At 31.9% G+C, this 24,710-nt stretch overlaps 1 protein-coding gene across 3 annotated transcripts in view; it reads left to right on the forward strand.

Moving 5' to 3' along the window:
- The window catches only part of Ypel (Yippee-like), a 603,854-nt gene that overhangs the window by 116,467 nt on the left and 462,677 nt on the right, over positions 1-24,710 (forward strand). The window contains exon 2 of one of the 3 annotated variants that reach the window (XM_075362051.1): positions 12,098-12,112. The exons of the other annotated variants lie outside the window; for them this stretch is intronic. The gene's annotated coding sequence lies outside the window, so the exon portion shown is untranslated. The remainder of the gene's footprint in view (positions 1-12,097; positions 12,113-24,710) is intronic. 3 annotated transcript variants of the gene reach the window in all.

The raw sequence follows: 24,710 nt of genomic DNA on the forward strand, positions 1-24,710 counted from the left end.
ATTTTCTGTTATTATTTTGTGGTAGCGTCTCGGCCTTTCATCAGGAGGTCCTGGGTTCGAATCCCGATCAGGCTCGGCATTTTGCATACGCTACATTTCCATATTATCCCACTCACAAGCTTCAAGCTTATGTGGCAATATCAATCATCAAGCAAAAAAATAAAAATATTTCTCGCTTCTGGTTGAAGTTATTAAATTAATTAAGTTAAAGACAAGAAACAACTAGAAGGTGACGTTACTTGAGACGTACAGTATAACTAGGTTAGTAACAGCTGCCAAACCCACCGGGTTGGTCTAGTGGTGAACGCGTCTTCCCAAATCAGCTGATTTGGAAGTCGAGAGTTCCAGCGTTCAAGTCCTAGTAAAGCCAGCTATTTTTACACGGACTTGAATACTAGATCGTGGATACCGGTGTTCTTTGGTGGTTGGGTTTCAATTAACCACACATCTCAAGTATGGTGGAACTGAGAATGTACAAGACTTACACTTCATTCACACTCATACATATCATCCTCATTCATCCTCTGAAGTATTATCTAAACGGTAGTTACCGGAGGCTAAACAGGAAAAAGAAAGAAAAGTAACAGCTGCCAACCCATCGGCTTGGTCTAGTAGTGAACGCATCTTCGCAAATCAGCTGATTTCGAAGTCGAGAGTTCCAACGTTCAAATCCTAGTTAAGGTAGTTACTTTTATACGGATTTGAATACTAGATCGTGGACACTGATGTTCTTTGGTGATTGGGTTTCAGTTAACCACACATCTCAGAAATGGTCGACCTATGACTTTACAAGACTACAGTTCACTTACACTCATACTTATCATCCTCTGAAGTAATATCTGACAGTAATTCCCGGAGGCTAAACAAGAAAAAATGTAACAGCTGCCAGCCTCCGTGGCACGAGTTGTAGCATCTCGGCCTTTCATCCGGAGGTCCGGGTTCAAATCCTGGTCAGGCATGGAAATTTCACATGTTAAAAAATTGTCATTTCATCTCATCCTCTGAAGCAATACCTAACTATGGTCCCGGAGGCTAAGACAAAAAAAAAGGTTAGTAACAGCTGTTGCTTGATTTAGCGGTAAATCGGCTAGTTTGGCGGGAGTCTGTTAACATTTGTAGGTTAGCCTACTCTAATTGGCGCGAAAGTTGTTCCCGTGTTTGTTTGTGGATGCTGGCCGTCTACCAAGAAGTTATCTAAGAATTCATAACCTTACTGCAAGAGAATGAGCGTGACTGCTGTTTGCAAAGGAGAGCGCCACTTGCCGTATAGCTCGCTACATTATGGAGATGCAAAGGATTTTTTCGGTGGAAAAATCATTTCTAAAGGATTATGACCACTAAGATCTCCTAATCTGACAGGTCCAGACTTCTTTCTGTGGGTTTACATAAAAGAAATTGTTTTTATGAGCAATTCACACATCCTGCAGGAATAGAAAACAAACATATCCAGGAAATAGACAAGGTACAGCTAATAAGACTAGCCAGGAACATGGTTGCATAGAAGTGTGCATGGATAACATTTTCAACACCTTCTGTAAATGTTTGCCAATAAACTATTATTTATAGACTAAATAATTGTTACGACCTGCTTTATGTTGAACACCCTTGATTTTTATATATATACTGCTGTAATCGTAAGGAGAACGTGAAACTACATTATATACAGAGTAATTTACAAAAAAAAAAAAAACTAAACATTTTAAAAGCTTATTTTATTTGTAGAATTGAAGGAAAAAGATTTTTTTTTCTTAACCATATGTCACGAAGTATTTACTTGATCTTTGCGTTGAATATTTAAAAGTACGGATAATCAAGTAATCTTTAATTTTAGAACGGTTGATTTTTGTAGTAAAAAGTGGAAGACAGATCAAAGTTTAACGTAACGGTTTTAGTTTTATTTCTTTTTTCCTTATTCCAGCAACAATTGTTTTATTAGGTTCTACTTAACGAACGTAATGCAAAACAGGTTCGTTGGAGGATGCATTTCTCGACCCTCTATGTACCGCTGTGCTTGTGTACATTTGTGCCTTGATGTTGGGAGATTCTTATGTAGTGGCAGTTATGATGAGTAAAAGTTTAATTGTGCGGATGATGATAGGATTGCGTTCCGATGCTTTTCTAGATTATAGATCAGTGAATTTAATACGAGTATGTATTTAACATAGTATGTATATCTCGTATGTTTAATCCTTTGGAGAGTTGCAATAAATGCTTCGTTTTCCCAGCGTAGCTCCTTTTCAATTTATCCTTTGAAAGTCATTTATTTTGGTTCTAGATCTTGAGTGATCTAAAAGGAATACGTCTGGTGGGGTTCCCTAGTTTTGTGGAGGTGGTGGTTAGACACGATTTCGTGGAAAAAGATATATGGGGAGGCTGGAGGCGATTAACTGCCTCTCAGTTAGTATGTTTGGGGTGATGGGTTACAGTTAATATCTCCTGGTTTGCTGAACCTTGGATGTAACACTGCTTTGTACATTTATATCCGTACAATATGAGAAAGTATAATGTGTATCTTTATGAAATATTAGGTAAATAAAAAATACCTCCCTTGTTATAAATTCAGATTATTAAATTTAATATGTAATATAAAACTAAGATATCTGGTCAAACAAAGAAGAAACTCATAATGTAACGTTACTGGGATATCTTTTCAATACGGAAGTAACACACACGCGCGCGCACAGTATTATATACAGTACATATAAGTAGGTCAAATATATAATAATTAAATTCTATCGTCCTAAATCAAGCTACGTGTTTTACTTTTAGGTAGCTGTAAGAGCTGTTTAATATTGAATCTAGTAATAAAGTGTAAAACAAGAAACAAATTCATTTTCATAAAGCTTATATTACAATATATATAAGTAGCCTATCAACCAACCAAACAACACAAGGAAAAGAAACTACCTAGTTCACGCAGCTTTAATACCCTAAAATTATGCTTTTCTAAAGTAATATTTTATCTCTGTTACTTAAATCAAACACTTTTATTATTCATAATATATCAAAATGTCTGTGTATTTTTCGAGGAAGTAGGTATGTGGGGCGAGTAAGATTTGATATGTACTTAAATACAACTAAAACATTAACACGTAACTGTAAATTTATTTCTAATTATTCTTAATGAGAATAAAACGAATTATTTTTAATGTTTTTACTTCCTTGTACGAAGTAAAGGAAGTATTGTGATCGCGAAAAAATTCGGTTTAAGTTTTCAACGGAAATATCCACTTTGACCATCCCTGAATCCATTTTTACTAGTTTCGGCGTGACGTCTGAACGTACGCATACACGTACCTCGCATAACTCAAAACGATTAGCCGTAGGATGTTGAAATTTTGGATTTAGAACTTTGTAACATCTACTTGTATACCTCCCCTTTTGATTGCAATCGACTGAACCAAAAGTGTCCAAAATCCAAAAGAATTTTGATTTTAGACTTTTTCTTAACTGCCCTTATTGAGAGCTTTTCAACGACATATCATAAGTAGTGCTCATTTCCATTGGTTCCAGAGTTATAACCAAATAAAACTTTAATTAATGAAATATTTGGATCTTTACAAAGGAAGGGCGCATCGATTCGAATCAGATTTAATCTCCTTTTTTTAACTTTTATTTTCATTTATTTTTTTTTAACTTTCTTTTTTGTATTTAAATATATTGATTTATTAATAATTATTAACTCCTGATTGTAAAAAAAAAACTTTTACAGTAAATAATAATAAAAAAAAATGATATAAATCAGAAGTTATTAGTGAAATAAAATTTTATGTACTTTTGAAATTGTATGTAATTTAATTGGAATTATTACGTATGTGTTTTTTTTGTTGGTGTAACATCTGATTATTTAATATTAATTGAAAATTTAGAATCACATTATTTTTGGATTTTCTAGTTAAATTTTATTTAATTATTCTGGAATTTCAGTTTAATTTTATCTACATTAAGGTTAACTACAGATTGATTGAAAAATAGACCTTCACAAGAACAACATATACGCTGAGGCATACATGCCCGATCTTTAATAAATTGCAAAAAATTCTTATCTTTTAGTTCATTACTCCTCTGATATTGTCGGACAATATTCTCCCTAAGTCGGAGTTGATCATCATTTCATTTGTTTTTTTGTTGCCAATCATTTAATCGCTGTTTGGTTTTATTTAATTCTTCTGATCTTAATTTGTGTACACGCTCTCTAGTTTTTACAAATTTTCTCTCCTTGTATTCATCATCTCTCTTAATCTTTTTATTCTTGCCTTGGTCGTAACATTTTCTTCCTCTTCATATTCGTCTTCTTGTCGTTTTTTTGAGATATATTACTTCATGTTATCTTTTTTTCCTGTATGATTGTTTCTTTTTCATTTTCGATTATTCACCAAATAATCCAATAATAAAAACTGAATATTAAACACCATAAGGTTGAAATCAACATTTGTAACCCGTATACGGCAGTTCACTAAACGGAATAGTTTAATTATTATTATTAACTTTTATTTATACGACACACCAGAAATCTGAAATTTTTGTTAATCAGCAACTCACGAAGATCGAATAATATTGATCTAGTAATACGAGTAATAAAGGGGACTTTAACTCTGTCCTAATATTTCATGTAAGATTGTTGAATTAATAACAGTATAAATATTTGATGTTAATAAAATTTAATATTCCAGCAATTCTGTAATTGTCCACTTTATTAAAGAATTGGAGGATCGTATCTCACTTTCAAATGGAATAAGTTTAAATAAAGTGCCGAAAAAAATGTGTATATGTAATTTATAGGCGTAGAAGGAAGTCGTGTGGTATCCACATCAGAATTTTTTTAAACTTTCTCTAAAGTTTTAATTTAAATGTTAATTTTTAGATCAGCGGTCATGAGTTTAATACCCGGTAACGGACCGGCATTTTTTCCTATTGTTACATTTATTTTATAATTTTGTTTAAAATATGTGTGTACATGTCCAAGGACGTAATTAGTCATTTTTTTTAATCTATATAAATCAAAGACAATCTTCATTTTGTGTGTGCTTTAATATCTCAAAAACTACTAAACCGATTTCGCTGAAAATTTCATAATATATTATTATTTATCCCGGGAGTGTTTACATGTTCCATAATATTTAATAATGTAATAATTTAATAACATAATAATTGTCTGAGGAAGACGATGTTGAGGCCGACACCGAACACACACACACGTACATACGAACATTTACATTAGAAACATTTCCATCCGGTTTTTTGGTTTCCTTAGGTACCAAAACATCAAGATCCGATGTAAACAGCATATGCCCAAATTGGACCGATTGCAATACCTTCCCTTCAAGAGCTATAGCGCTATCTAGACGGGAAAGTAAAACCGATTATTGAGGACTTTTCGTCTATCACACTGGACGTTGTGTGTCGTGTACGGTTCGAATCAGACTTCATATCCTTTTTTTTCTAACTTTTTATTCATTTAAATATATTGATATAATAATAATTATTAACTTCTGATTATATAAAGATTTTTACAATAAATAATAACAATAAAAATACCTATGAAAAAATATCAGAAGTTATTACAGAAATAAAATTTTATGTACTTCTCATCTTAAAAAAGTGTGTATATGTAATTTAATAGGCGTACAAGGACGTCATGTAGTGTACACATCCGATTTTTTTTTTAGTGTTCAAGTAAAAATGTTATGTTTTGTATAAAATATGTAATTATTGAATAACAAAAATAATAATAATAAATAATAATAATAACAATAATAATAATATTTTCTTCTGTTTTGTTTCTAGGTGAGTTATTTTTTTCTATGTATAATTGAAGTGCTGTCATATACAGCTGCATATGTACGATGCCTCTTATAATGTACGTGCTTTGAATTTAAATGCAGAACTAATGTGAGTACAGTTTTATGAGCATTATATTATATATGTAATCAAAAATTTATTTGCTTATTTTTTTTGATTAGCTTATTGTTTTTTTTTTGTAATTATAAAAAAAAATCCCTATTACATTAATAAAACCAGATAAAACATAAAAAATATAATATTATTATCACGCACATAAAATTAAATTGAAATTGTTTAAATTTATATGTATTTTGATCGATATAAGTCAAAATTAGTATTTCTAACGCTTATTTTAATTTTAAATAATCGAGTAAAACTGTTTTGATGTAAGAAGAATCTTAGTAGCGAAGGTTGAACTTAACTTTAAAGTAAACTAAACACAGAGGTTCATTCCTCTCTTATTATTAATATAAGAGTGAATCTCTCTTGTACTGTTTCTTGGAACGTGGTAATTTCTTAGTACAATCAATGTATTTTATTTATGTTTGCAACTACAAAAGAAGTGGCAGACACTTCTTTAATGTATTTTAGTTTGTTTTCTATGTATATGTGCGTGCGCGAGAGTTTTTAAAAAATTAATTGTACTGGCAATCTTGATTAATTAATTATAATTGTTTGTAAGTATTTGTTTTTGCTCGATTTTTTAAAATTTATTTACAATTATAAATACCAATAGATTTATCTGCTAACCTGTCATCAAAGCTTTAAAATTGTATCTGTATGTATACAGTTATCCCACGAAGAATCGGAGAAAAACTTTCAGGACATGTTTTACTGCTGAAAATAATGAAAAAAAATTCATATAAACATAGGTCTGACAACGCTTTGTTTACGAGTTAGTGCTAGCGAAAGATTTCGCCCGGATTTCAGCTCTTCTAACAAAAGAAGCCCTACAGTAATTTTCGGGATCCAAATTAAGGAGTAAAGATGGTGGTTTCTTATGTATGTTGAGCTGGGAAAATGGAGGGAAAACAGATCCCAAAATTGTAACTGCAGTAGTTTTTAAGATATCCGACGTAAAACAAGAATATTTGTGTCAAAAACAAGTATTTTTTTAGGTTTGTAGTACAATAGCTTTGTTAAATGACTAATAAATGCGGAAGATAGAGCAACTAAACTTTTAGAGAATTTAATTCTGATAAAATTAATGTAAGTACAGCCAATAAAAAGTAAATAAAAACTTTTAAAAATCGGTTTTTTATTGAAGTAAAACAGACAAAAAATAGACAGAAAATCGAATTATTATTTCTCTGAAGAGTATACTAGTAGGACCGGGACAGTCATGACTATTTTTAAATTTTAATTCTGATTTTTAAATTTTGACTTTAATCCATTAATTTTAACTCCAGATGATGGCTTCCAAGTAAGCCGAAAGATCTAGAGAACGTATCAACGTGCTGCTAAGGTGGATTATATTAATTGTTAATTTATTTATTCTCTCTGTACCTAATAAACATTCTTTTTAGAAACAAAAACTCTAATTACTGGAATAATTTTAAAAGAAATATAAAATTTATAAAACAAAATTTTAGCTGTGTATATTCAATAATATACATAGGTAAAACAAAATAATTATGTAAAAAACTAAATTGAAATTTATGTTACTTTAGAAATATTTGAAAAAATTGTATAGTATAGATTAAAAATACTATCAGCTGTGGTCAACATTGAAAATTGTGTACTTCGTTTGAATCAGTTGTCATAAATTATCTTACAGGTAAAGGAAGTCTAGTGTTTATCATAATGTACTGTAAAAATGCCAGTTCAATTTTATAACTAGGAATATGCAGATATAATTTTTGTTTACGGATTTTGTAACGGAAATTCTTAACCTGCTCGACGTGAATATCAGGAGAAATTTCCTGGAAGGCGGATTCCAAATAAGAAAATCTTTTCTTCGATGTATCAGCATTTACGAACGAAAGGGTCATTTCCAACGTGTTCGTGTTCTATTGAACGCCTAGTTAATCATCGTGTTAATGATTAACATCCTGTGATTCAGAATATTCAGCCTAGCCAGGCACCAGTACAAAACAATTTCATGTCGCACTGGTTTGTCAAAAAACAAAGTGTAGCGCATCGGAAAGAAAGTCTATCCTTTCCGATCGCAGAAGGTTCAAAGTTTGTGGCCAACAAATTATCCCCCGGCGGTTAAACTTGTATCGTTGGCTTCTAGACAATGCTTATAAGGTAAATTCAATTTCATTTACTGATTAAGCCACTTTTACTAGAAACGGAGTCTTCAATTCTAAAAAAAATAGTCATTTATCTAGTGGCAACAATCCACATGGTTGTGTGTAAACTAGTTTCCAACATAGATTTCAAATTAATGTATGGTGTTGACATTAATTATGACAAAATTCTGGGACCATTTGTTTTCAATGAAAAATTTACAGTAGATGCATACGTACATTTCTTGAAAAAATAATTTGCCGGCTCTTTTGGAGAATATACCTTTGAAAACTAGATTGAAAATGATTTTCCAGCACTATGATGCAACGCCGCATTTTTCTTTAGTTGCTAGAAATCACTCGAACGCTAATTTCTTAAACTGGCTTGGACGTAAAGGACCAATCGATCGGCCACCACGATCACCTAACTTAATGCCAATAGATTACTTCATTTGGGGCCATTTGAAAACGATAGTATACCGATAAAACGTTAATATTAAAAAAGAGTTCCTCATTAACTACGAATTGCTATTGAATTTATACGAAACGATCCTGAGATGATACGGAAAGCCACCGGGAATATTTTATGTCGGGGAGAGTGCTGTTTACGTTGTGAAGGAGGGAATTTCGAACAATTACTGTAAATGAGATTTGTTATTCTGTTACCATTTATCACTTTTTTGTTTTGGTATATTAAGAATAATGTTTAATAGGCACAGAAAGAAGAATATGATTTTCTGTCTTATTTTTCGTCTGTTTTGCTTCAATAAAAACCGATTTTTAAAGGATTTTATTTACTTTTTGTTGACTGTATTTACATTAATTTTCACAGAATTAAATTCTCTACAGGTTTTGTTACTAAATCTTCCACATTTAATAGTCATTTTGTAAAACCTTTCCTTTATTTCAGCTATTGTACTACAAACCTAAAAGAAAGTTGTTTTTCTTCACCGAATTTTGTGTTTTACGTTAAAACTTACTAGCGTTTCAGTTGCGGGACTTGTTTTATCCTATTTCCCAACTCAATTTACATAAGAGTCTACCAAATGTACTCTTTAACTTGTGTTCCAAAACTGACAGTAGCGCTTTTTTCTACTACAAGAGCGAAATCCGGGTGAAATCTTTCGCTTGCCATAATTCAAAAACAAAGCGTTTCCAGACTTATTATTATTTTCGACTGTTCCCCTTTAGGAGAGTGCGGGAACTTGCGCCAATCATGATTTTGTTTCCTTCTTCTTTTTTCTTTTATTCCCAAAAACTCCTCAACCGTTCACTATGTTTCTTCTTCCTCTCCTCCGTCCATCTTCTTGCTGTCGTTTCTCTTGTTCAATTTTCGTATTTTTAATCTCATCTCTAAATTTCCTTCTGTCCTTGATTTCTTCTTCTGAGATGTTCAGTCGTTTCAGATCGTCTTGTGTTTCTTTCATCCAAATGGGCTTTAATTTACTTGCCTTGACGATGCTGAAAATTTTCTTAGTTATCTTCACCGATCCTGGATAAGTGTCCGTAGAATTATAGACGTCTTTTCTTAAACTTGTCAGTGATGGAGTCTGTGTTTTCATATAATTCCTTTGTGGATCGTTTGATCCAGGTTCCGTCTCTGAGGACCGCACCGTGGATTTTCCGTTCTTGCTTTTCGATTTCATGAATTTTGGTCATTCCTCTCATTATTGTGATTTCTGCTGCATAAAAGGCCTCCGGGAAGACAGCCTTATTGTAATGTCTAGTTTCGCATTGCGAGACATTGCCGTTTTGTTATAATGATTCCGCGTAAGCTTGTACGCCTTTAGTGGTTTGAGTACTCTTTCTGTGTTGGTTATTGTATTCAGTCCCGTGGGTCGGATGGTTTTTCCCAAGTACTTGAAGTGGAGTGCTTGTGAGATTTTGCCGTACTGTGTTTGCAGCGAGAATTTTCCAGTTGATTTGGTGTCCATATATTGTGACTTTTCATAAGAAATTTCGAGGCCGGTTTTACACGATATTTCATGCAGTTCCTCTAATGCGAAATGGCTTCATATTTTTGTTTGTTATAGCCATGTATGTAAAGGCCAAACATTTCACGGTAATTCAATTTTTTTCCGATTTGGATGCCTGTGAATTCCTTCTCCCATTCTCTGACAGCCTTCTCCTAGACAATGCAGAACAAGTGGTGATAAGCCGTCCCCTTGTCGGACTTCTGTGTAAACTTCGAATGGGCTTGAGATTTCTCCCATGAATTTGACTTTTGAGGCGGTTCCTGATAATGTTTCCTGGATGATGGCTCTGGTCTTTCTATCGGCTCCAAATTCTTGTAGGGTATTAAACAAGGTTTGTCTGTCGACAGAGTCGTAGGCATTTTTAAAGTCGATAGATGTGACTGTGGTGTTCCGAGGTCGTCTGATGTGTAGCACATGGTCTTGAGGTTCCAGATTTGTTTGATACAGAGCCTTCCTTTTCTGAATACTGCCTGATACTCGCCAATCTGTGGGTCTTCTTGGGGTTCGAGTCGATTCAGCAAGGCTCTAGAGAAGGTCTTATAGGTGATTGGGAGAAGTGAGATTCCTCTGTAATTGTTCGGATCTGTCTTGTCTCCTTTCTCATGGAGTGGGTGTATCAAGGCACCCTTCTATTCTTTTTGGGATTTTCTCTGTTTTCCAGACTTCCAATATTATTCTGTGAATTTTAGGCCTTACATTTTCGTGGTCCAATTTTCAGAATTCTGCGGTAATTCCATCTTCGCCAGAAGCCTTGTTGTGTTTCAATGATTTGATTATGTTCACTATTTCTTCGTGTGTGCCTAGAAGTGAGTCAGGATTTGGTGTAGGTTTTACAAATCTTAGTTGTTCTGAGGGCGCTTCGCAGTTGAGGAGTGTATTGAAATATTTGGCTAGAATTTCACAGTTATTTTCCTTGTTAGTTTCCAGGGACCCGTGGGGTCGTTGGAAGCACAGGCTACGAGACTGGTAGCCCGCAAGATTTTCTCTGAACGTCTTGTAGAAATTCCGGGTGTTGTTCTTGATAATTATATTTATATGAACCTTTTTCATTATTTTCACCAGCAGAACATGTGAAAGTTTTGTCGTGGGACAACTTGAATAAGTTTATTTAATTCCCAGTTTAACTAAAAGTAATCATAAATAAAGCAGTCTTACTCCTATTATCTGTGGTATATTTAAACGGTTTTCTGATTATTTAGCATTTCCTAAAGACGCAATCTACTAATTCTATGTACGAAGTCTATTCCATACGATGAAATATATATTCTATATACTGAAGTATTATTTAAATGATGTATTTAACAATCATTCAGTATAATTGTACAATTGTAGTTATTATACAGGATATGGAGTGAAGGCGATTTACTGATATGCCGCAACTCAATGCTGGTACATTACGTTGATTACGTCATTCTCTTTTAATTTATCAGGATTTTAGTATGATTGACGGTGTTATATATGTAACAGAGTACTTTCCCGTACTCTCGCCAGTTCAGTTACAGTAATTAGAAGTTGTTCGATTCACCATTAAACCTGTCTTTTACAGTTAATTGTATAATTACTCTTAGTTATTGATATAAATTATTTTTAATCGATACACTGTCAAATTAATTTTGTACTTTTTTTTTAATAAACGAAAATATTATTGGCTTTATCTCTATCCATGTATTTTCCCTCTCTGACTAGTTACTGGTCATTTGACAACATTCTCAAATCAAGCTTCTTTTTACATAACAACCTATACGTTATTAATGGGGTATTGATAATTTTTTTTGTATCTTTTACTTTTGATGTTTTTTTTAAATATTACAGTTTTTAAATGTATTAAAAAATTTAGCCTCTTTGATTTTTTTCCTTTTAATAATAGTAATAATTGTAAAATAAATTGATGTTTTAATATTTGTTAGATTAGATTATATGTACATATGCGTGTGTGTGTGTGCGCGTGCGCGAGCATTTAAAAAAAAAACAAGTTGTATTGGTGGTAATCTTGAGAAATTTAAGAATTGATTTTAATTAGCTGTTTTTGCTTGCTTTGTAGTTTTTGCCTATTTTCCTTTTGTATATTTTCATTATTTAATTTGTATTTTAATTGATTTGTTTCAGTTCCCTATTAATACTGTAAGTAATATATTTTAATATTATTTTTGCTTCTTTTTTTGCTACTCATCCGCTCTAAATATTGTGTCGAAAAAATGTGTTAATTGATTGTGTTTATGTCTTAGTTAATTAATTAATTTAAAAATGCGATTATTTAATTTTTTCGATCTTAAATCTTCGATCTTTAATTAAACGATCTTTTTTAAGCTGTAGCTTTTAGTTGTATCCTAAAAATTCAAAACCTTGCCGAAATCTGAACCCGAAACCTTAATTTAGAAATGATTAGACCTCAGTTAGATCAGATTTTAGATTAGATGGATTTAGACTTCAATTTAAGAAGGATAGTTGTTTATTCATCGACGTAGTCTGTTATAACATTTTTTTTAAAATAATTTTTATTTCTAAAAAAAAAATGTAGTATACTTTTTCATTATCGTAGGATTTAATACTAAAATTTTTAAATATTTTTAGAGTATTATTAAAATTATTTAAGATCACGCATTGTCATCCAGATAGAATGAAAGAAGTTCGCTACAGTATTCTTATTCCTTGTCACTTTCGCTTCCTCTTTACTCGCACCTTCTCTTTATTTGATTTTGAAATTACAAATCCTAAAATAACTATTCTTAAAAATAGGCAGACTGTGTGGCAATATAGCAACCTTGAAAAATGAAAAGAAAAAATATTACTTTCTCATTTTTAACTTTCCCGTCTAGATAGCGCTATTGCAGAGCTATAGCTCTAGAAGGGTAATCAGTCCAGTTTGCCCATATGCGGTTTTTACCAGATCTTGACGTTTTGACACCTAAGGAACCCAAATCACTGGATGGAAATTTTCCGGATGTTAATGATCGTATCTACGTGTATGTGTGTGTGTTCGTTCGGTGTTGGCCTCTAAATCATCTTACATCTCCAGAACTACTGGACCGATTTTGACGAAACTTGTTCACATTACTTCTATATATGGGGCATTGATGATATTATATTTTCAACTAAAAAGGTCAAGGGGGTAAGGCTGTAGAGCAAGGTTACCCGTATTTTGAGATTTTGCATAATTCAGGTCCTATCTTTCTTATGCTCATTTTTAACGATTAAAAAATAACAGTATTTTCAAAAATAGTTTAGCAAAATCGCACCGTCACCCCCAAAAAAAGTTGTTATAGTCGTCTACTATGTTGTGACGTCACAGGTGAGCGGTAGGCAAAGTAACTGAATAATGTTTAAAATGTAAAATAGTAACTCGATCGCACGGTGACTCGGTATCTGGTACGTTAAGCATCACGGCTATACCAGTCTGCTGACCGTACAAGCGAAATTTGTTCTATATAAGTTGTGAAATTACATTAGTTTAGTTAGTGCCGACCGTCGCCGCTAGTACCGCCATACCTGTTCGAATTAAATACGGTATGCGCTCGCGCTTTAGTTAGAATCGTTGAATTAAATAAACAAAAAATTGATATTTAAATAAAATGAAAAATATTTTAAATTAAGTTGTGTGTGTAAGTCGTGCATCAGAAACAACTGTGTTCAGCCTTTTTTTTTTTAAATGATTAATTCACTACATTATCCGAAGGTTTGTCTGCATGGGAGTATGATATGTAATATTTTAATTTCCGAGGGTCGATTCCAAAATATTACGGATGAGAAACAAAGTCAGTACTATTTTACTACAGAGCTTTAATTTTAATATTACATAAAATCTTGTAATTATGTATTATGCCTCGGAAAGTATTAGAAAGTGTCTTTGGTGGCTCCTTATTTGTGAATTTTAGGCCGTATATTATTTTTTAAATTAATCCTCAAATATTTATATTTATTTTGATAATTTTGGTTAAGATTCAAAATATTACCTGAAATTGTATTAGTGTAGTGTTTGGGAGAAGTAAAAGTTAAAAAAATCCGTGTGATTTTTTTTATTTTTTTTATGTAAGATTGTAGTCTATAGTCTACCAGAACAGAATTTCCCAGGGTAACGACCGGTTCATAGAAAGTCAAGAGTTTGACTTTTCATTTGGAAAGTTGATATTTTCATTGATGTTAACTTAATAATTTTAACTCTGCTAATTTCAGGTTCTAAATTCTTGATCCTATTCATTATCGGGGTCTAGTGGATGACCTAACGAAAAAAGCCTGTAATAACTTGTATATTTCGTATTCTAGTAACTAGCCCCGACATAAATAATTTATTTTTAGAAATTTAAAAAAATCGTACCTTCATTTTGCTTATTAGAACCATAACCTAAAGGTTTTGTTGGCGACCTGATAATTAACACACAAGTCACTTCCGCCACTTAGCTGGCAATGTGACAAGAGTGAAGTGGTTTTCTTTAAGTTAAACGTACTGCTGTATATCGGCATATTATGCCGACTTTAATATAGCCGAAATAAAGCTTACAAAGGATACTGTAATTTTATTTTCAATAAAAAATGGGTGTATAACGACTATCATTATTCGCAATGAAAGTAATCCTTGATTAGTGGATTACTTGTTTTATATACATCACAGCCGTAACAGGTACTGGTGTAGACAGAATAAAGCAATGAGTTAATATATTTACGTTGAGAAACAATATGTTATATATAAATCGATTTTATTTCATGGAAGGAAATTTCTACAAAGTTGTCTCAACTCTTATGAATATTTAGATTTTTTTTGAAACAAGGTATATCCACTAGTGTGTTTCAAAATAAATATCGGGATTTTAAAGCTATGTTTATTTCTCAAATTTCACGTACATTGATTAATTATACATGAAATGAAAGAGCTACTCAAACAGTTTAAGCTGTGCGCAAACTCATAAACTGTTTCCTGTACATTCTGCTTAAAAGCGCTAGTAGCAAAGATGGCGACAGCCCAACAGAAAGCATTCCGTGTTTTGCAGTTTACAAAGTGTGAATTTATTACCGATCAACGTGCGTTCCGTTTGAATTTCCATTGTAATCCCCCGAGTGACAATAACATTCATAGATGGTGTAAACAATTTGAAACCGCAAGCTATATTTGTAAAGGGAAGAATTCAGGACGACCGATTGCGTCCAAAGACAATGTTGAACGTGTAAGAGAGTATTTTGTGCGTAGTGTTACAAAGGCTAACTGCGAATTAGCGATTCTAGTGACGTCTGTATGGAAAGTGTTAAGGAAACTGTTACAACGGCGTCCATGTCGTTTACAGCTGTTACAAATTCTAAAGCGTATAAATTACGGTTTGCGTGCTAGCTTCGTAAATGAAACGATGCACCATGACGATAAAAACTTTCTTTATGGTGTGGTATTCAGTGACGATTCAACATTCTATGTTAATGGAAAAGTAAACACTCTTAATGTGCTTATATGGGGGACCAGAAAATCACGAAATATTACAGTGTGAAAGAGACTGCCTAAAACCTGATTGTTTTTTGCTCCGTATCCTGACGGCAAATTTACGAGCCATTCTTTTTCTCGGAAGCAAGTGTGTCTGGAATGGACTATCTTGATATGCTAAAACTGTGTCGTTTTTCCTCAGCTGCAATACGAACCACAGAATTTTCTTTGGAAACAAGATGGTGCACCTTTTCACTGGCATAACGTTGTACGTGATCGGTCGAATGAAATTTTCTCCAACTGCTGGATCGGTCACCGGGGACCAGATGACACGGCTTGTTTGCCGCGGCCTCCACGTTCGCCCTAATTGACCCCGTACAATTTTTTTCTTTTGGGGCTTATAAAGGATCAAGTGTGTGCGCCACCGTTTCCGGCTGCCCTACCCGAGTTGAGATACAGAATTGAAGCGGCTGTCGCATCGATTACTCTAGACTTGCTGATTAAAGCATGGGATGAACTCTCCTATCGGCTGGATATGTGCCGTGTGACTAATGGTGCTCACACCAGAGGAACACTTAGAGGAAAAGTGTTTTGATTTTATTTCATGTATAATTTATCAATGTAAGTAAAACTTAATAAATATTACATAACCGCGATGTTCATTTTGAAACGCACGTACTTTACGTTGAGCCTATAATCGTTAAAAAAAAGTGGCCACTGGAAAATGTTTTTTTATTAACATAGAGTGATGATTGAATTTATCTTAAATTTTAGCTTAAGGTCAGTTCCGCCTACCTGGCATCATAAACTTACAGATTCAAGGCGGGAAAAAGCTGAAATTATTACGTACGATAATTACAATGTATTTAAATTTTAACAACAAAACACATTTAAGCTTTTTTTTGTATTATGCAAAATAAACTTCCTTCTGTATTTTTTATTCGTTTAATTACTGTAATCTATCCAAATTTGTGTTTTATTTAATCCTTTTTGCAACTTATTTTTCTTTTAATTAAATTTCACATTAAAATCTGATAGAATATATAAGGTGAATAATAAAATTAATTAATATGCAAATAGTTTAACGTAACCTAACTGATGGGTAGATAGTCTTTATTATTTTTATGTTTGATTAAACATGACTTCACAAATTTAGCTTGCCGATAATAATTTGTTAAAAGATACTATGACAACGTCTATTTTATAATTTAACTGACAATAAATATTGCCAAATTACTTTTGAACTACATATAATAAATAATTCAATTTTAAAATGATTTAATTTATATTCATGCAATTTGTATTTTTTTTTTCTTTTTTTTTATTAATAAAATCGATTTTAAACATATTCAATTATTTGTCATTGTAGATAATGTCTATTCTAGTAATTTTATCAAGAAACTTAAGTTGATGTAAGAGCGACTGATTTTAATCAGTTTCGTCTTTAAATAATAAAAAAAAATACGCATGGTTTAAATTTATTAGTGATAATTTCAGTACTTTCCGTTCTTGTTAGAGAATCTGAATTTTTACGTTTGATTTTCTTGAACAGGATGAATTTAAGTAAAAAATCTGAAAGAAAATTAAATGCATGTAGGCTATTGTGTATATATTAAAAAAAAAACTTTTCTAAGCCTTTTATTTTCCGGGCTATTGTTGTCATTTATAGCATAAGGTATACTGTATAAGGGAAATTGTGCTAATCCGGTCAGATTCTGTGTGAAGGGGTTTTTGTAAGTCTTGCCATTTCATAACTGTCTTTAACCAAAAACTAAAAAGTATTAAAGATGTCCGAAAGGATGAACGAGATGTAACAACAAAGTAATGCAACTGATGTGATAAAAATTTTTACATGACGTATTTAGTCAGCTGTAGTGTAATCTCCTTCAAAGTAGTTCCCTTCTGCTTGCACGCACTTACTCCAATTCGTTTACCACTTCTGGTAACATTTCTGGAATTCTTCTTCTCGAATGTTGTCTAAGACCTTTGTCACAGCATTTTGGACATATTATGTTGTTTGAAATGGTGTAGCTTGACCTCCAAATTGATTCTTGTGAATAAAAAAAGAGTTATTCGGGGGGAGATCTGGTGAATAAGGTTGCTGTGATAGTACTTAAATACGTTTTTAAGTTTAAAAAACTGCTGTACAGATAATACACCATGAGATGGCGTATATCGTGAAGAAGAAGCCAACTCGTACCGATGTTTGAACGGACACGGAGGACTCGTTTTCGAAGTCTTTGTAGAAATATCGATGAACAATGCATTTGGAATAGAAAAAGCACATAAGCATGCATTTCACTTTGACTTCGACATGCGAGTGTTTATTGGTCTGGGTGATCCCATTGTACACCATTGCGAACTTTAATATTTTCTCTGGAACATACTGGAAGAACCAGCTCTCAATACCAGTGATAACACGGTTCAATTACTCTGGATTGATTTGTATTTGTTCCAGCAGATCAGTTGCCATATTATTCCGTGCATCGCGCTGTGAGATTTTTCGGGATCATTTTCGCAGAAATTTTTCGCGTGCCCAGATCTTCTGTTATTATTTGGCGAACCTTTTTCCAATTGATGTACACTTCTTCTGCAATACTTCTTCACTAATCAAGACTGTGAGGTTGTACGGATGACCGCTTGGACTATTAGTGGCGGAAATATGAAAGTAAATGATGGAAGCCAAATTTTGCTAAAAAATCAGTCTTATTATTTTGTTGTTGCATCTCGTATGTTTGCATATATGTAATTATACATGTATGTTGGCCTAATTTTTTGCTAGATATCTCTAGACTGGATGAATCGATTTGGATGAAATGTGGCAAGATAATTTCTGTATATGGGGCATTGATGTTATTTAATTTTGGTCATAATCGATCAAGACGGCATGGAGATATGGATCTTGTGGGGCCCGTATATCAAAGTTTTTACTTAAAAAGTATGGTAACTTTTTTCACGCAACCTAATGCTTAAAACTTTCACAGTATTTTATGTTTCCGCTTGGATTATCATAATTGATTTTAGTGTTATTTTCTGCCGTTAACATTGTCGCTTTAACATTCATAGTTGATGCGTTTTGAAGTACCTCCTTTCTCAAAACTACTTTTAGCATTGAGTCTTCTTGAATTGGGATCGCCGAATAACTAGTATAAAACAAATAATAACTCAATCGGAAGTAATGTTTAAAAATCTAAAATTGTTAAAATAGACAATCAGAAGGATTAGTTTCAAGAAATTGTATAACCGTTAGAGTGGGAAGGACAAAGCAAAAAGGCCATGGCAATAGTAATTGGAAGTGGGAGCAGCTTAACATCGCTTATTCGACGATCCCAACTCAGGAAGACCCATTGCTAAAAGCAGATTTGAGAATGGTGGTACTCCGAAACGCGTCAACTTCGAATGTTAGGGTGACAGTGCTAGGAAGGGCAGAAAATAAACATTCGAATCAATTTAACGCAACTGATGTAACTAAGGTATCTTCTGATGGTTTTTGGCTTTATTCAACCTGGAGAAAAAACACCTTTTTTTGTCGTTTCTGAACACAAAGTCATTTAGTTATTAAATGATTTCATTAAATTACTTATATGTTGTCATTTTGGTTATTTATTTAAACGATTACTTTTCGGGATGAGGGATAATGCTAATTTTTTTCCTTTTTTTATCATTTTGTTTTTATGTAGACTGCATTAACAGTTTTTTAAGAAATTGAATTATTGATCCATTTAATTTTAGTTACAAATTGTCAAGGGCTGAGAAGATAGGCCATCATGGATCCCGTTTTTCAAAATTTTACTCAAAAAGTAGAACAATTCATTATTTAAGCTGAATCAATAGAGATTTTAACTTCGAAGAAATTTATTGCAGCAAATAAATTATTGGGATGGGTTCGGAAAAATATGTAGAATAAAAGTGTGCCCTTGCGGAATGAGTGATTAACTACTTAATTTTTTAATTAACAAATTAAGGAAAAATATTTAGTTTTTCGTCAATAGCGGCTCTATTTTTTAACGCATGTAAAAAAAACACCAATAGATACCTGAGAAAATTTCGCATAATAAACCTTTCGTGTACGTTTTTCTGCGAGCAAAACTAAGGGCGCTAGCGAATTTTACAATAACCCCTAAAATCGATCGTAGCGTAACTGGAGGATGCGCAATAAACTTCCATAACTCTATTCCTATTAAAGATAATCCAAAAAGGTACGGAATTTTTGAAGTATTTTTAATTTCTGATCGCCCTTTAATCCGGATCTACTGTGAAAATTTGCAAGTTGTTGATAAAACGCCTATATCAATAAACAAATTGCAAAAAATGAAAAAGTCAATATAGCTTTCTGTTCTTGAGCTTACTACCTACTCATTCCATAAAGGATATCTCTATATCTTATTTAATTGCTTATCAACATTTGAAAATTGAATTTTTTTTAGAAAAAGCGTATCTTGGTACCTCGACTAACGCTCAAAACCAATCATTATTATTTCTGTGTTTTCAAATATAAAAATATTTTAATTGTTATTTGTACGGTAAAATATCTACTTTAAGATGGCAGAGATGATTTTTCAAAAACTTTAATTTTTCAATGAGTTTTAAGAAGTAAACATCTAGTATACTTCGTAAATACATGAAAACCACGCTATAAACAAATTGTTATAAAAAATTAATGAAAAAGTAACAAGTAACTGGTATTTTTTGCAAATTCGTAGATTTATTTTAAAATATTTAATCAATTTATCAATATTAAGCTTTATTTAGATTTGATTCATTTTTCAAAATTTTGAAATCTTTTTGCTGTTTGAGGAAATAACGTGGTTTTTTGACAAAATATCTAGTTTTTCATCAATCATTTGCTTTTGTTTAATCTTATGAAAAAATAAATGCGACCTATAGAAAATTAAGACAATTTTGCATAAAAAAGCTCACGAATACTTTTTTCTACGAGCAAAGTTAAGAAATTATGTATACATTTTTAATTTATCCATTTAGTCTTATTAGTATATTGTGTATTACATCAATTTTTCTCATTATTTTCACCAAAAGAACGTGTTCTGAAGGATTCTCCGTTTCTTCGCCGAATACTCTGTATAATCTACAGTAAACGGTAATTATGAATAACTAATAAATATTTACATTATTATGCTTAATGATATATTTTTGAATTTAAATTTACTAACTACATAAAAAAAAAATCCCTTTCGGTACGTTGGAAGGCGGAGGTTGATTTCACCGGTGCTAAGTAGAGGGTAAGAAATATTTCCACCTTAAAATTAAGAAAACTTCAAATTTACTCAATACGACAATGGTTGCATGAGAAAAAAATGTTTCACATGTTTAGCGTGCATGTCCATCTTCTTACAATTAAACAAAATTTTGGTCATCCCTTGCCGTAAGCGTTGGTCATATCAAAAATTGTTTCAGATAAATAGTTTAGGTAATGTTTAGAGGACTAACGACCACTTTAAACCGATTGGATACTGTGCCTATTAAGGGAGGTATGATTTTGTTTGTCTTCGAAACTTTATTTTTTCCACCCCCTGGACCAGTAGTTGATGATATCAAAAAACTTTACTTATACAGGTTTTAGGTCCTTATCTAAAGTATCGTAGGAACTTTAAACGAATTCTATATTTTCTTAATAAAAAAGTTATAGCAATATTTTGTTTTTTTCGAAAAAGCTACCCCATGGTCTGATTTTGGCCGTTAACGAACTCGACTGAGATTTTCGTACGAGTTATACTTGTACGAACAGGAAAGTGATCGAAAAGGAACAATTTGAAAGTGATCGGTGCAAAATTACGGCAGTTATCGTGTTCATAAGAAAGTGAAAAATATATATATAAACTTTTGAGTTGATGGTGGTTGGGGGGGGGGGGGTAAGTGAAACGCATAGATGTGTTGAAATTATCCGGAAGTCGAAAAAGTCGAATCATGGTACCCATTACAATAGGTAGTTCTTATGAAATCTACCTAAAACATTAGATTGTCTAAAAATATAATGAAATAAACTATTTTATAATTTGGGGGGTTTTACCCATTTACAACCCCTTAAAACTGGATAATTTATTCGGTTTGAAAAATAAATATTTTACATAAAAATAAAAACAATAATTTATTTTTAATTATTAAAGATCTTTTACTGATTTTGAATAAAAGTCCATTTAAAACCATCACCTTGTTTATATTGGAGTAAACATCGGACCTTTAGTTATTAAATATCGCATCATTATTTTCAAGTCATTTAAATATAAAGTGATGCGTTGCTATTAAACTGTAAGCTGTCCTATCCTATGCGAATTGTATTATAATATTACATTGAAACCTCTTGTTCATATTATAATCGTATAAATTACACGTGTATTATTCTTATTTTTTTATACATTTTGTTTTTATAAGATAGGCATTTTTAATATTACGTTCTATTAAATGAAATGTTTTATCTCTTTAATCCTTAAATAGATAATTAAATTTTTAAATAGCAAATGTAATAATATTTTTTATTACTTTAGACTGCAACACTCGTTTATAATTCTATTTTGTAATATGTTGACATTAGAATATAAATAACAAATATATATATATATGTATGTAACCGTTTACTTCAGGGTTATTATCTTTTTTCTGTTTAACCTCCGGAACTACCGTAAGGTATTACTTCAGAGGATGAATGAGAATGATATGTATGAATGTACATGAAGTGTAGTCTTGTACAGTCTCAGGTCGACCATTCCTGAGATTTGTGGTTAATTGAATTCCAACTACTAAAGAACACTGGTATCCACTATCTAGTATTCAAATCCATAAAAAGGTTATTCTTGCCTTTGCTAGGATTTGAACCTTAGAACTCTCGACTTCGAAATCAGCTGATTTGCGATGACGAGTTAACCACTAGACCGACCCGGTGGGTTTACCAATTAAGCCTGCTACTCTTCAAGATCTGTGAAATCGAATTGTTACTGCAGTGAATTCAATAACCAGGGACCAGTTACCTATAAAAATAATTTTGGACCGATTAAAATAATTAACTGTTATTTATAAATCTCGATTTTTACATCCTTGTACGAAGTAAAGGAAGTATTGTGATCGCGAAAAATTTCGGTTTCAGATTTCAACAGAAATTACCATTTGACCATTCTTGAATCCATTTATACTATTTTGGGCGTGACATCTATACGTACGTATGTGCGTATGTATCTCGCATAACTGAAAAACCATTAGGCATAGAATGTTGAAATTTTGAATGTTCAGGACTGTTATAACATCTAATTGGGCACCTTTCCTTTCGATTGCAATCGACTTGACCAAAAATCTTCAAAAAAGCCCAAAATCCAAAACATTTGGATTTTGGAGTTTTTAACTGCAGTAATAAGCCTTTATTAAGAAATTTTCAAGATATATCATAAGTCGTACTTATTTTCATTGGTTCCAGAGTTATAGCCAAATAAAATTTTAAATAATGAAATAATTGGCCCTTACAACGGGAGGGTACATCGGTTCGAATCTGACTTCATTTCATTTTTTTTTTTTTTTAATGAAAAGTACGCAAAGCTTTATTTCACTAATAACTTCTGATTTTTTTATTGTTATGATTGAATTATTATTTATTGTAAAACTTTTTTTACAATCAGAGGTTAATAATTATTATAATAAATCAGTATAATTAAATTTAAAAAAAAGGTGAAAAAAAAATTTCATCGGTGCTAATAAGGGGATAAAAAAAATGTCCACCTTAAAGTTAAGAAAAACTTCAAATTTACTCAATACGACAGTGATTGCATGTGAAAAACAGTTTCACATGTTTAACGTACGACAAGCCCTATCTTACAATTTCACCAACATTTTGGTCATCCCCTGCCTTAAGGGTTGGTTACATCAAAAATTGTTTCAGACAAAAGTTTTAGGAAATGTTTAGAAGACTATCGACCACTTTTAACCGATTCGATACTGTTTATTAAAATAGACATGGTTTTTGTCTTCGAAACCCCATTTTTTCCACCCCCTGAGCAAATGATTGGTTATATCAGAAAACTTTACTTAGATAAGTTTGAGACCCTTATCAGAGAATAGTAAGAACTTTAATTAAATTCGATATTTTACTTAATAAGAAATTATAGCAATATTTTGTTTTTTGGTTTTGGTCATCCCTTGCCGTAAGGGTTGGTCATATCAAAAATTGCTTCAGACAAAAGTTTTAGATAATGTTTAGAGGACTGACGAAAACTTTAACCGGCTCGATATTGTGGCTATTAAGGGAGATATGATTTGTTTTGTCTTCAAAACCCCATTTTTTCCACTCCCTGAGCCAATGGTTGGTGATATAAAAAAAACTTACTTACATAAGTTTTAGGCCCTTATTCGAAGAATCGTAGGAACCTTAAACGAATTCGATATTTTACTTAATAAAAAAAGTTATAGCAATATTTTATGTCTTTGAAATAGCCACACCATTTCCACCCCCTATGGCCCGATTTTGGCCGTTAACGAACTCTATTGAGATTTTTGGACGAGTTATTTTTAAAAAATCATTTGAAAGTGATTGGCACCCGATTGTCGATTTATATTGTCGGGGTGTGTGTGTGGGTGTGTATTTACTGTAGATTGTGTATTATGCCCCTTTTTTTAATTGTATCATTCCAATTTTACAGATTAAAAGAAAATTATCTTCCCGAATTTAAAAAAATTTTTAAACGAGTTATTATTATAACTTTTCATAATTATTTTATTTTTTTATTTTAGTGCACAGTTTATTCTGTTTTTTTTTTATCTCTTTCATAATGCCTAAAGCAGTTGTCGCATTTCGTTTACTGTTCTTGTTTACAGTGCCCGTTTATATGTAAGCAGTGTTGTTATTTTTCTAGTTTTTTGTAATAATTTATTATTATTTTTAATTATAAGGTATCTTTTTTTTAACATGATGAGGTGTACCATAAAAAAAACCCAATCAGTATTTTTCATACGATGAAATTAGATAAAGAAAAATTTAACGATAATACATAAATTCACGATATCTCATTTAAAATATATTTAAATAAATAAATTTTTAATTATAATTTGTGGATCAGAATTGTATATATATATATATATATATATATATATATATATAGGGTCGGCCTTCTTAAGAATTAACCATGACTTGATAGAATAGGACGTGAAATTCTCAATCTTAGGACATCAGATTTGAGATCTTATATAATCGTGATTACGATGAAGTAATTGTAGTTATGTCATCATTATCCCACATCCGTTACAGATGATGAATAACGGTAGTAATGGTTTAATCGAATTAAATATAATAAAAATAAATAGAAATATTTATTAATTTAT

The sequence above is a fragment of the Lycorma delicatula genome, chromosome 4 (assembly GCF_047948215.1).
Source record: "Lycorma delicatula isolate Av1 chromosome 4, ASM4794821v1, whole genome shotgun sequence".
NCBI classification, from domain to species: domain Eukaryota; kingdom Metazoa; phylum Arthropoda; class Insecta; order Hemiptera; family Fulgoridae; genus Lycorma; species Lycorma delicatula.